Source organism: Macaca thibetana, chromosome 6 (assembly GCF_024542745.1).
Source record: "Macaca thibetana thibetana isolate TM-01 chromosome 6, ASM2454274v1, whole genome shotgun sequence".
NCBI lineage: Eukaryota > Metazoa > Chordata > Mammalia > Primates > Cercopithecidae > Macaca > Macaca thibetana.
In genome coordinates this window covers 36,925-49,560 of record NC_065583.1, presented here as the reverse complement: position 1 = coordinate 49,560, position 12,636 = coordinate 36,925, and positions in this window count along the sequence as shown.

Here is a 12,636-nt window from a genome sequence, read left to right as displayed (position 1 = left end):
CCCCATTCAGATCTGGCAGGCCAGCTGCACAAACTTCTGCAGCCTAGACCACTACAGCTGAAAAACTGCAGAGACACTACTGTGTCCATTCAAAACCAAAGCCCATGAACCCTACCCAAATGACACTCTAAGACATATCTGCAGGCGAAACTTTCCCTGCAAAAGCCACTCTATAATATCAGAGGAGGCGACCATTGCACCAGATCCACAGGTATTAATGCAGCGACACAAGAAACATGAAAAAGGAAACATGAAGTCAATGAAAGAGGACAATAATTCTCCAGTAATTGACTCCAAAGAAATGGAAAGTTATCAATTGCCTGAAAAGGAATTCAAAATAATGATCTTAAGAAATGCAGTGAGAAGCAACAGAATACAGATAGACAACAAAATGAAAAAATAAGCTATGACCTGAATAGTAAATTCAACAGAGATAGAAATCATAAAGAACCAAATAGAAATCTTGGAACTGAAGAATTCAATGACCAAAAAAATGCAACTGAGAGCTTCACAACAGGCTATATCAAACAGAAGGAAGAATTTATAAACTCAAAGACAGGTGTTTTGAAGTAACCTAGTCAGAAGAATGAAAGAGGAAAAAAAACGAAAAAGAACAAAGAAAGCCTACAGGACTTAAATGACTATTAAGCAAAGAAACTTTTGCATTATGAGAGTTCTAGAGGAAGAAGAGATGGTGAAAGGCACAGAAAGCTTATTTAACAAAATAATAGCTGAAATCTGCCCAAGCCTTGGAAGAGATATGAACGACTAGATCCATAAATCTTAAAGGACCCTTTATAGATTCAATCTAAATGATCATCTTTGAAGTATATTATATTCAAACTGTCAGAAATCAACAACAAACAGAGAGTTCTAAAATCAGCAAGAGAAAAGTAACAAATTACACATAAGGAAAGCTACAATAGACTGTCAGCGCATTTCTTAGCAGAAATATTGCAGAATAGGAGGGAAAGGGATGATTTATTCCAAGTGCTAAAAGAAAAATGTTAGCTAAGAATAACAGACCCAGCAGAGATATACCTCAGAAATAAAGTATTTCCCAGACAAGCAAAAGCAGAGAGAATTCATCACCACAAGACTGGCCTTACAAGAAACATTTAAGAAAGTGCTTCATCGGCCTGGTGTGGTGGCTCACGCCTGTAATCCCAGCACGTTGGGAAGGCAAGGCGGGCGGATCACGAGGTGGAGACCATCCTGACTAACACGGTGAAACCCCATCACTACTAAAAATACAAAAAATTAGCCGGGCGAAGTGGTGGACACCTGTAGTCCCAGCTACTCGGGAGGCTGAGGCAGGAGAATGGCGTCAACCCGGGAGGTGGAGCTTGCAGTGAGCTGAGATCCGCCACTGCACTCCAGCCTGGACAACAGAGGGAGACTCCGTCTCAAAAATAAAAAATAAAAATAAAGTGCTTCACCTGGAAGTGAAAGGACAACAACTACTGACATGAAAACATATGAAGGTATAATCCTCACTGGTAGACATAAATTAATAATCAAATTCAGAATACTATATTACTGAAATGGAGGTATATAATCTTTCAGATCTCCAGTATAAAACGTCAAAACGATCAGTGATAACTATAAGTTGTTAAGGGACACACAGTATAGAAAGATCTAAATTGAAGCAACAAGATTATCAATTATGAGACAGGAAAAGGCTAGAGTATTCGTTTGCCACAAAAGTTAAGGTGGTATCAGTTTAAAAGTTTAAGATTTTTATATAAATCCCAGAGTAACCACAAAGAAAAAATTGCAAAAGATACACAAATGAAAAGTAAAAGGAATCAAAGCTTATCACTAGAGAAAACCAACAAATCACAAATGGAACTAATAAAAAGAAACAAAGGATCTATAAAACAACCAGAAATTAACAAAATGACTGGGGTAAGTTCTTACCTTTCAGTAATAACCTTGAATATAAATGGATTAAATGCTTCAATTAAAAGACACAGAGTGGCTGAAGGGATTTTTTTTTTTTGAAGATCCAACTATATGCTGCCCACAAAAAACTCACATCACCTGTAAGGACACATATAAATGAAAAATGAAGGAATGGAAAATAATATTCCACCTAAGTGGGACACAAGAATTGGAGTAGCTAAGTTCAGGTAAGATAAGTTAGACTTTTGTAAAAAGAGACAAAGTCATTATATAATAATAAAGAGGTCAATTCAACAAGATATAACAACAGTAAATACACGTATACCCAACATTGAAGCAAATATATAAACAATTATTATTAGATTTAAAAAGAGATGGCAATAAAATAATACGGCACCACAATACAATAATAGTGAAACGGGAAAAGTTCCCTTATCCCCAAAGCAGGGCTTGCAGCTCACTCCTTCGGTGCCCCGCTACTCACACCTCTGGGGGCGCACACAGACGGGCAAGCCGTGGGGCTCCGAGCCCAGGCAGTGTCTAGGGGTCAGTGTTCAAAGCTCTGGACGCCGCAGCGGACGTGTGTTACAGGGTGTTCTTGTAGTTTTGCAGTCTATATAGGCGGCTTGTGTTAACCAGCTCAACGTGGAGTGGGAAGGTTTTCCCCTGGAGTCAGGCCGCTCAGCATCCTGGGCTCGTCTCCAGCTGCCCCGCGAAACTGCATCGTGGTGCTTCGGCTGGTGGTCGGCCTCCACCGCCAGCTTCTCTAGACGTCCAGCCGCCTGTGTGTCTGCCCGCCAGGCCTGGGAGGTTTTTATAGGCACAGGATGGGGGCGTGGCAGGCCAGGGTGGTCTTGGGAAATGCAGCATTTGGGCGGGAAAGGCCTGTCCACACCTCGATCCTGGGGGTGGAGCCCTAGCCACGCCCTCCTCTTCCGGGGCTTCCCTTCCTCTGCCGTATCATTTAAAGGGACCACGCTCTTCCCTTCCCAGTGCTTCCCTTCAGTCTCAATAGCGGGAGACTTCAGCCTCACGCCCTTAGCAACGACCAGATCATCAGACAGGATATAAACAAAGAAAACAGATCTAAACCACACACTAGACTAAATGAACCTATCAGACATTTACAGCACATGCTGCTCAAGGCCGGGCGCGGTGGCGCACGCCTGTAATCCCAGCATTTTGGGAGGCTGAGGCAGGCGGATCACAGAGCCCAGAAGTTAGAGACCATCCTGGCCAACATGACGAAACCCCGTCTCTACTAAAAATACAAAAATCTGCTGGGCATGGTGGTGACTCCTGTAATCCCAGTTACTCGGGTGGCTGAGGCACGAGAATCGCTTGAACTTGAAAGTGGAGGTTGCAGCGAGCCAAGATCGCACCACTGCACTCCACCCTGGACGACAAAGCAAGATTCTGTCTCAAAAACAAGCAAACAAACATGACAAAATCTGCAGAATACACATCTGTCTCAATAGCACATGGAACAGTCTCCTGAACAGATCATGTTAGGTCACAAAACAAAGCTTTAACAAATTTAAGATCTAAATCATTTCAAGTATATTTTCTAACCATAACGGTATAAAACTAGAAATCAACATCAGGAGGAAATTTGTAAACTTTATAAATACATGGAAATTAAACAGCATGCTCCTCAACAACCAGTGGATCAATTAAAAAATTAAAAGAGCAAATTTAAACTGTCTTAAAACAGGTAAAATTGAAAACACAACATACCAAAACCTCTGAGATGCAGTTCTAAGCAGTTCTAAGAGGGAAGTTTATAGCAGCAAACGTGTATATTAGCCATGTGTGGTGGCTCACGCCTATAACTGTAGCAGTTTGGGAGACAGAGGCAGATGGATCACCTGGGGCCAGGAGTCTGAGACCAGCTCAGCCAACATGGCAAAACCCTATCTCTACTAAAAGTACAAAAATTAGCTGGGCATGGTGGCACACGCCTGTAATCCCAGCTACTTGGAAGGCTGAGACACGAGAATCCTGGAAGGCAGAGGTTGCAGTGAGCCGAGATCCCGCCACTGCACTCCAGCCTGGACAACAGAGGGAGACTGACTCAAACAAACAAACAAACAAAAAACCTACATTAAAAAAAGAAGAAAGACCACAAACAAACAACCTAATATGCACCCCAAGGAACTAGAAAAATACGAAAAACTAAATCCGAAATTAGCAGCAGAAAAGAAATAATTGCTATTAGAGCAGAAATAAGTAAAATAGAGACTAAAAATACAAAAGGCCAATGAAACAAAGGCTTAGTTTTTTGAAGACATAAACAAAATCAACATACCTTTAGCAAGACAAACTACAAAAAAAAAGAGAGAAGACTAAAATAAATAAAATCAGGGATGAAAAAGGAGACATTACAATTGATACCACAGAAATACAAAGAATCATGAGAGACTGTTATAAAAAATTATATGCTAAAAATTGAATAACCTAGAAGAAATGGATAAATTCCTGAACACACAACCATCCAAGACAGAATAATGAAAAAAATAGAAAATCCGAGTAGGCCAGTAATGAATGAGTGAGGAAATTGAATCAGTAATAAAAAAAAAAACTTCCATCCAAAAAAAAAAAAAGGCCCAAGACTAATGGCTTCATGGGTGAAATGTCTTTTTTTCACAGAAATAGAAAAAATACCCTAAAATGTATATGGAATCACAAAAGACAAAACCCAAGGCAATCTTGAGCAAATAGAACCAAGCTGAAGGCATCCCAATAATTGATTTCAAACTGTAATACAAAATGATGGTAATTCACCATGGTCCTGGCATAAAAATAGACATGTAGACCAATGTAACAGAATAGAGAGCCCAGAAATAAACCCACAATTTTATGGTCAATTTATTTTGGACAAAGGTGCCAAGAATACATAATTTTAAAAAAAAAACTAGTCCCTTTAATAAAGGCTATTAGGATATCTGAATATCCACATGCAAAAAAAAAAAAAAAATTAGACCCCTGTCTCACATCATATATCAAAATTAACTCCAAATGGGTTAAAGACTTAATTACAAGATCTGAACCTATAAAACTATTAGAAGAAAACATAGGGGAAAACTCCACATTAGTCTGGGAAATGATATTTTGGATATGACCTCAAAAGTACAGGATAACCCAATTTAAAAGTGGAAAAAGGACTTGAATCAATGTTTCTCAAAAGAAGACATACAAAAGGCCAAGAACGTGAAAAAATGCTAAACCTCGCTAATCATCAGATAAATGCAAATTAAGACAACAATGAGATATTACTTCATAGCTGTTCGAATGGTTATTTTCAAGGAGATGAAAGATAACAAGTGTTGGAGAAGATACAAAGTAAATGGAATTTTTCTACACTGTTGGTGGGGATATAAATTACTATAGCTATTATTAAAAACAGTATAGAAATTCCTCAAAAAACTAAAAATAGGATTATCATATGATCCAGCAATCAAAGAAATCGGTATGTTGAGGAGATATCTGTATCTGTGTTTATTGCAGTGTTATTCACAATAACCAAAATATGGAATCAACCCAAGTGTCTATCAACAGATAAATTGATCAAGAAAATATGGCATATATATTATATATATAACATATATAATATATAATATATAACATATATTATATATGTTATATATGTTATATATGTTATATATAACATATATAACATATATAATATATAATATATATTATATATATATAATGGAATATTATTCAGCCATAAGAAGAAGGAAATTCTATCATTTGAAACAATTGGATGAACCTGGAATAAAATTGTGCTACATGAAATAAGCCAGGCACAAGGAGGACAAACATTGCATGGCCTCATTCACATGTGGAATCTAAAACAGTTTAACTCATAGAAGCAGACAGTAGAAAATAGCAGTTACTAGGGACTGGGTGGGGGATGATGGGGGAGATGTGGGTCTAATAATACAAAATTTCAGTTAGATAGAAGGAATATGTTCAAGGGGTCTGTTTACATAATGGTATTTGTAGTTAATAACAATATATTGTATATTTGAAAATTGCTAAAAGAGGAGTTTTTAAGTGTTCCCATCATTAAAAAAAAAAATTTGAGATGATGGATATATTAATTCGCTTGATTTAATCATCCCATATTGTCTATGTGTATACCTATGCAATATATATACAATGATTATATGCATATGATATATATCACTTCACTTTGTACTCCATAAATATATAAAATTATAATGCCAATCTACAATAAAAATAAACTGAAAAAATAAATTAAAATAGGATAACATAGAGTGTGGAATAATAGACGTTGGAGACTCAGAAGGGTGCGCAGATGGGAGGGGGACGACGGATGAGAAATTCCTTCATGGATACGGCGTACACTATCTGGGTGATGGCTACACTGAAAGCCTACACTTCACTGTGCAATACATCCATGTATCAAAACTGCACTTGCACCCCTAAGTTTATATAAATACATTTTTTTAGTTGTAACAATTTTTTCAAAAGGAGTTAGGCCCACTTATTGTCCCTGGGGAAGGATGGAGGGCCCTGGGGAGCCTCAAGGAGAGGAAGCAGAGTGGGTTGTAGAGGCTGGGCTGAGTCCAGGGACCAGAGGGAGCAGAGAGTCTAGGAGCATGCGGTGAGTGGCAGAGGTGATGGCCGGCTCCCTGTGTGCCCTGCAGGGAGCAGTAAATATGAGTCCAAGAACTGGCAGGTGATACTCATGAAGGACATGAGTGTAGGCTGGGCCAGGCAGGGGCATTGTGTGGGAACAAAATGGTCAGCTCAGGGAATGCTGCTGAAGGAGCATTCTGCTATGCTGCTGAAGCTTAGCTCCTGAGAGGAAAGGAGAAAAAAGTCAGGGAGGGTCCTGACCAGGGAAAGGGCTGGCTACACACACACACGCGCACACACACACACACACAGAAACACACATACAGAGGTATTTGTGTGTTTGTGAGACAGAGAGAGAGAGAGAGAGAGATTTTGTGGGCTCTTCTGTGGTTTAATCTCTCTTAATACAGCCAACAAAAAGCCAGCTGAGTTACTCACACCTAAAACCTGACTTGACATCCTAGATTGGCCAGGACTAAGAAGTCCCTTTGAGTTACTGGAAACTTATTCTTATGAAAATAATGCAGGCTCACGTTTCAAGAGTAAAATTTGACAAAAAGCACTGTAATAAAAAGCAACAATCTCCTAACCGTGTCCCTTCTGCATCTTTTCCCCTATCCTTCCAGGTCTTGTTTCCCAGAGAAATAATTGTACGGCTTCTGTTTGGGGTTTTTCAGGTTCTTAACTTCCTTAAGTTACCTGTTTATATCACCACTACCTGTCGACTGGCTTTCTGCTGTGAGGGGTCAGGGCTGTGAGTCATCAACAGTGCTCTCTACCTCCTTACCCGGTCCTTACTTCCTCACTATTTACACTTCCTCACTATTCACACTTCCTCCAGGGTTACAGCTACATTTTTGAACAAATACCTTTCAACTAAGAAAGTTTTACAGAACTTCAGAGATAAACGGAAAAAAATATACTGCTCATTAACAATAGTGGAAATAAAATACTTGAGACGTTTCAAGCAAAATGAGCCCGTAACAAAATAAAGTGATGAGACATGTAACACAAGAAACGGTGGTGAACAAAACCACCAAAAGGAGTGATTATTGCTATAGCAGCTGCAAGTGCATCTGTGATGCTTAATGCAATTTCTAAGACACAATTCCTAAAATAGAAGGTGAAAAGATTCTATGTTAGAGCATCCGAAATTTAACTTCCACATGACTTCAACAAAACCTGGAAGTTTGGGTGGGGAAGAGTAGAAAGGAATGGAAGAGGAGTAAAAGCATGATCAATATTTTGTCTCATTCAGGAATGACCAGCACTTCTAGACACTAAAGAAAAAATATAAAAGTGTAGATGTAGTTTACAGTCTGGGTGAGGTGGCTCACACCTGTAATCCCAACACTTTGGGAGGCCAAGGAGGGAGCACTGCTTGAGACCAAATGTTCAAGACCATCCTGGGCAACATAGTAAGATCCTGGCTCTACAGAAAAATTAAAAAATTAGCCTGGCATGGTGCGTGCCTGTAGTCTCAGCTGCTTGGGAGGCTGAGGTGGGGGGATCACTTGAGCCCAGCTTGAGCCCAGGAAGTCGAGGCTGCAGTGAGTCATGATTTGCCACTGCACTCCAGCCTGGGTGACAGAGCTAGATCCTCTCTCAAAGTTTATATATATATATGGTTTATAAACGTTTAAGCATATATAGAAATAGGTCATAGAATGTTCAAACCACTAGAGGGGACACAAAGAAAGAAAACTGCATCACCCAGTCGCAGAAGCAAATATAAAACAGAAAGCATATTTAATAGGAACAGAAAACAAGAGAACAAAACTAAGTCAAAGCAAATTATTAACTGCTATATATGTGACAAATTTAATTTCCCTTAAAAATGGAGATTTTATCTGGAGGCAGAAAAGGTGACACTTCTTGTAATAGTTCTTAATAACGAGGAAAGCAGCAAACACTTACTACTTATAATCCAGATACTGTTTTAAATGCTTCTATATAGCAAGTTTTTTTGTTGTTTTTTTTGTTTTTTTAGACAGGGTCTGGCTTTGTTGCCCAGGATGGAGTGCAGTGGCACGATCTTAGCTCACTGCAACCTCCACCTCCCAGACTCAAGCCATCTTCCCACCTCAGCCTCCAAAGTAGCTGGGACTATAGGTATGCACCACCATGCCTGGCTAATTTTTTAAAAATTTTTTGTAGAGACAGGGTTTCACCATGTTGCCCAGGCTGGTCTCAATCTCCTGGTCTCCTGCCTTGGCCTCCCACAGTGCCGGGATTACGGGTGTGAGCCACCACACCTGGCCTAGCAACTTATTTTTAGTAACTTATTTAGAGATAAAATAAAGCAAGACCACAGAAAAAGTTTGTAAACAAAGGAATGGGCAAAGACAGTCTAGCAGGAAAGCAAAAAGGAAAGTTGAAATTACAATAGTAATATCACCTAAAAAATAATAGAAGAAAAAAATTTAAACATAGCACAGATGTTTGACACTGGTAAAAGATACAGTCCACTTAGAAAGTGAAATACCCAGGCCGGGTGTGGTGGCTCACACCTGTAGTCCCAGCACCTTGGGAGGCTGAGGTGGGCGGATCACTTGAGGTCAGGAGTTCAAGACCAGCCTGGCCAACATAGTGAAACCCCCCATCGCTACTAAAATTACAAAAATTAGCTGGGCGTGGTGGTGCACGTCTGTAGTCGCATCTACTCAGGAGGCTGAGGCAGGAGAATCGCTTGAACCCAGGAGAGGGAGGTTGCAGTGAGCTGAGATCACACCACTGCACTCCAGCCTGGGTGATGGAGCGAGACTCCATCTCAAAAAAAAAGACAGTGAAATACCCAGCTAATACATTGCAGCAAAGAACAAATATCAAAGCTTAGGGGTCAGAGGGCCAGGACCTTGGGGAGGCCAGGCTGTTTGGGAGTAGAGGGTGTGTGTGGCTCCTGCAGCTCTCACATTCTCAGGAGCCAAAGATGAGCACCTGCGGCCCGGAGGGAGCCAGTGGGCTGCTCCTCTTCTAGTGGCTCTGCATGTCTCCATCTGTGTGACAAAGCACAATGGTGGGCACTGTGCCCGCTGACAGGCACCAGAAAGCCAGTGTGAGCTCCCTGGAGAACCGCCAAGGAGAACATGCGCTGAGGAAGCTCAAGGGCCGTGTGTGGGCTGCTGGGGGAGGTGGATGGGGAATAGTCAGAAAAGGAGGAATTCACTCCTTGTGAGGCTGGCATGACTTTGCATTCTGTCTCCTCTGGTAGCCCACGCCAGTCGTGAGAACAGCCTTTGCCCTGGGGATGAGGGTTCTCCCACCAGCCCTCCAGAATTCCCTCAGACGACCTCATGGCGAGGCTATGCAATGGGGCGTGTTCTCCACTGTCCGAGTGATGGCTCCATACTGGCCTGGCTAGCCCCTGGCCTTTTCCTACCCCACGCGTGCTAATTACCCCCCTCCACGTGGTGGCCGCTGCCTTCACACCAGCTGCAGCAGGGAGGCCTGGCTGGGGCCACACACCTCCGAGCGGGGCGGGCGTTCCCCGGGTGCCACTGTAGCCACCCAGACTGTGACTGCAGACCCAGGCCGCCTGCTCTGCAGATCAGGCAGGATCCCCACCCTCCTATGTGGGCTACAGCCGCCCAAACTGCAGCTGTGGGTCTGAGCCTCCCTGAGCTCTTGGGTGGGAGCCGAGGACAGGCGGGATCTGCCCTTCCGCGTGCAGCTGCAGCCGCCCGACCCACAGCTGCAGACCTCGGCCTCCTGCTCCACGGAGGAGGCAGGAGCCAGGACAAGCAGGAACCCTGCCCCTTCCAAACTGACGGGGCAGGAGCTCCCCGGGTGTGGCTTCGGCCACGCTCCCAGGAGCAGGACCCCAGCATCTGTGCAGCCTGCACCGCCGGGGCCTGGGAAGACCCAGCCCCCCAACCCCCATCCCTGCAGGCTCAGGGGTTCTGGTCCTCACTGCCTGGCCTCTCTCTGCTCCCAATCTTGGAGCGGGGTTGGGGCCTGGCCAGGGACCATGAATGGCAGTGGGAGGCAGGCAGAGTCCCTGGAGGGAGAAGGCAGGTCCCCAGCAAGGCCAGGGAGGGTCTGAAGGTCGGGCCCCCAGTCCCTGGGACCGGAGTGGGGACTTGTGATGTCTCCCTCTGGCTGCCCATGGACCAATCCGCATGCACTTCCTCCCCTCAGAGGTGCATAAAAGCGCCAGGCTCAGCCAGAGCAGGGCAGAGGATGGAGAAACAACAGGATGACCAGCTGCAGAGAGAAACTACCCTCTCTGCTGAGAGCTTCAGAGACCTGCAGAGGCATTCCGGACAACCTGCCTGTGGAGAGGAGCCGCTGTCTCCAGGGGCTTCTGTCTGCTGAGAGCAGCAGGTGGCAGGAGGACCAGCGGGCAGAGAGGAGCTGCCCTCTCCAGGGCCTTCTCTGCTGAGAGCTGAACACTCAGTGGGACGGGAGGACTTACCTACAGAGAGGAGCTCGCTGCAGGTCACCTCTGAGCTGTTCCAACGTTCAGTAAAGCTCCTCTGCATCTTCTTCACCCTTACTTCTCCGTGTACCTCATGACCTCATTCTTCCTGGAGGCAGGACAAGAACTCAGGTGCCACAGAGGTTTCCAGGAAGAAAATCGACACCCCAAAGATCGCACACAAGGACAGATGAGGGTCCGTTCTTTCCAGTGGCACCTGTAGCCTGCCGGGGGCTCAGCACCTACCTTCCTTTTGGATCTGAGCCTTTATGCATTTACTGGGTCTTGGAATGGGAGGCGCGGCTGGCAGGGCGCAGCTGCTGTCTACAAGTTTCCTGCTGCATGAGGCACCTGATATGCAGGCGGTGGCGGCAGGTGGTGTCCCCCTTCCGCATCCCACCAGGGCTGTGTCTAGGAGTCACAGAAGTGGACTCTGCCCATTTCTCTCTCTCTTTGCATTTCTGATGTGACAATCTCATCTTTCCCCAGGCAGCATGGAGGAACCCAACCTAAGGGCAATGAAAAGCTTAGGCCATGTTCTCGTTTTTGAGCAGCCCCTCTCTACAAGTGCAATTTGCCTTCTCTTTCACTCCCCTGTGTGGCATGCAAGGGCCTCTGCAATGTGGTCCCATCCATTTCTGTTCAGCCTTCCCTTCCACTAGTGAGCCACACACAGGCCTGGCCAGCCCCGAGCCTTTTCCTACCTCCCACGTGCTAATCACCTCCCTCCACGAAGAATGTCTGTCCTCCCGGGCTGCCCCATTGCTTCCCTGATCCTACTGTTTATGCAGCATCCATTTTCAGTATACCTTGTCCCTGAGCCCTCCTCTGTCTCCCCAGGCCCGGGGAACTGCACCCACTGTTTGAGCTCACTGTTCAGCCCCTTTGCTGTCCTAGGGACATCTTTCCACATTAATAAGCCTGGGTGCCCAGTCTCGCCAGCCTGTCTGAGCACGGACAGTCACCTCCAGGTCCATGCCTGTAGCTCGTTGGCTCCTGTCTCCCTCCCATATAGAGCCCTGCCACCTGCACAGGCCCCTCTCCAAACATAGGCCCTTCTGGGAGTCCCTGCGGTGTCCTGCTGGGGCAGAAAAATTTAAAATACATATGCATTCATTTACTCCAAGAAAAGCAACAGGCAAGGCAAGGGTTAAAAAGAAAACAAGTTTTCCTCTGCCTAGCAAGCTCACTTCAAGGACAGATAAGATAATGCTGTCCAGAAAACCAAGGCCAAAGGAATGGGCTCCAGACACCCCCCGCCCCACTTCCAGAGCAAGGGTAAAGGAAAAAGAAAGAAAGGCAAATTCTTTTACTGTTACTCTTTCCTCAGGCTTCTTCAGCATGATCGTGTTTTACGAATGTCTGTATTTAGTCAGTTCTTGTTTTTCTTTCAATGCAGCTACAAGGCCACCGGCTATGCAAGGCCACAAGTTATGCTGTGCTATAGATTATGTGACCTATCATATGATTAACTGCTTTTGTTTTGTTTATCGTAAGTCCACTTACAAACACCCCACCCTGTCTTTGTTTAGGGCTCAGCTTTTTGGACGTGAGTCCACTGAGCCGGTGTGTACCTAAAATAAACAATCCTCCTGATTTTCACATCCGTCTCTCTGGTCCTCAGTTTACCACAATATTGCATGTGTTTGAGCGGCTCGTGCCTCAGCTCTGGCCTGTTCCCTGGAGGGGATGTCAATGTGGGCTGC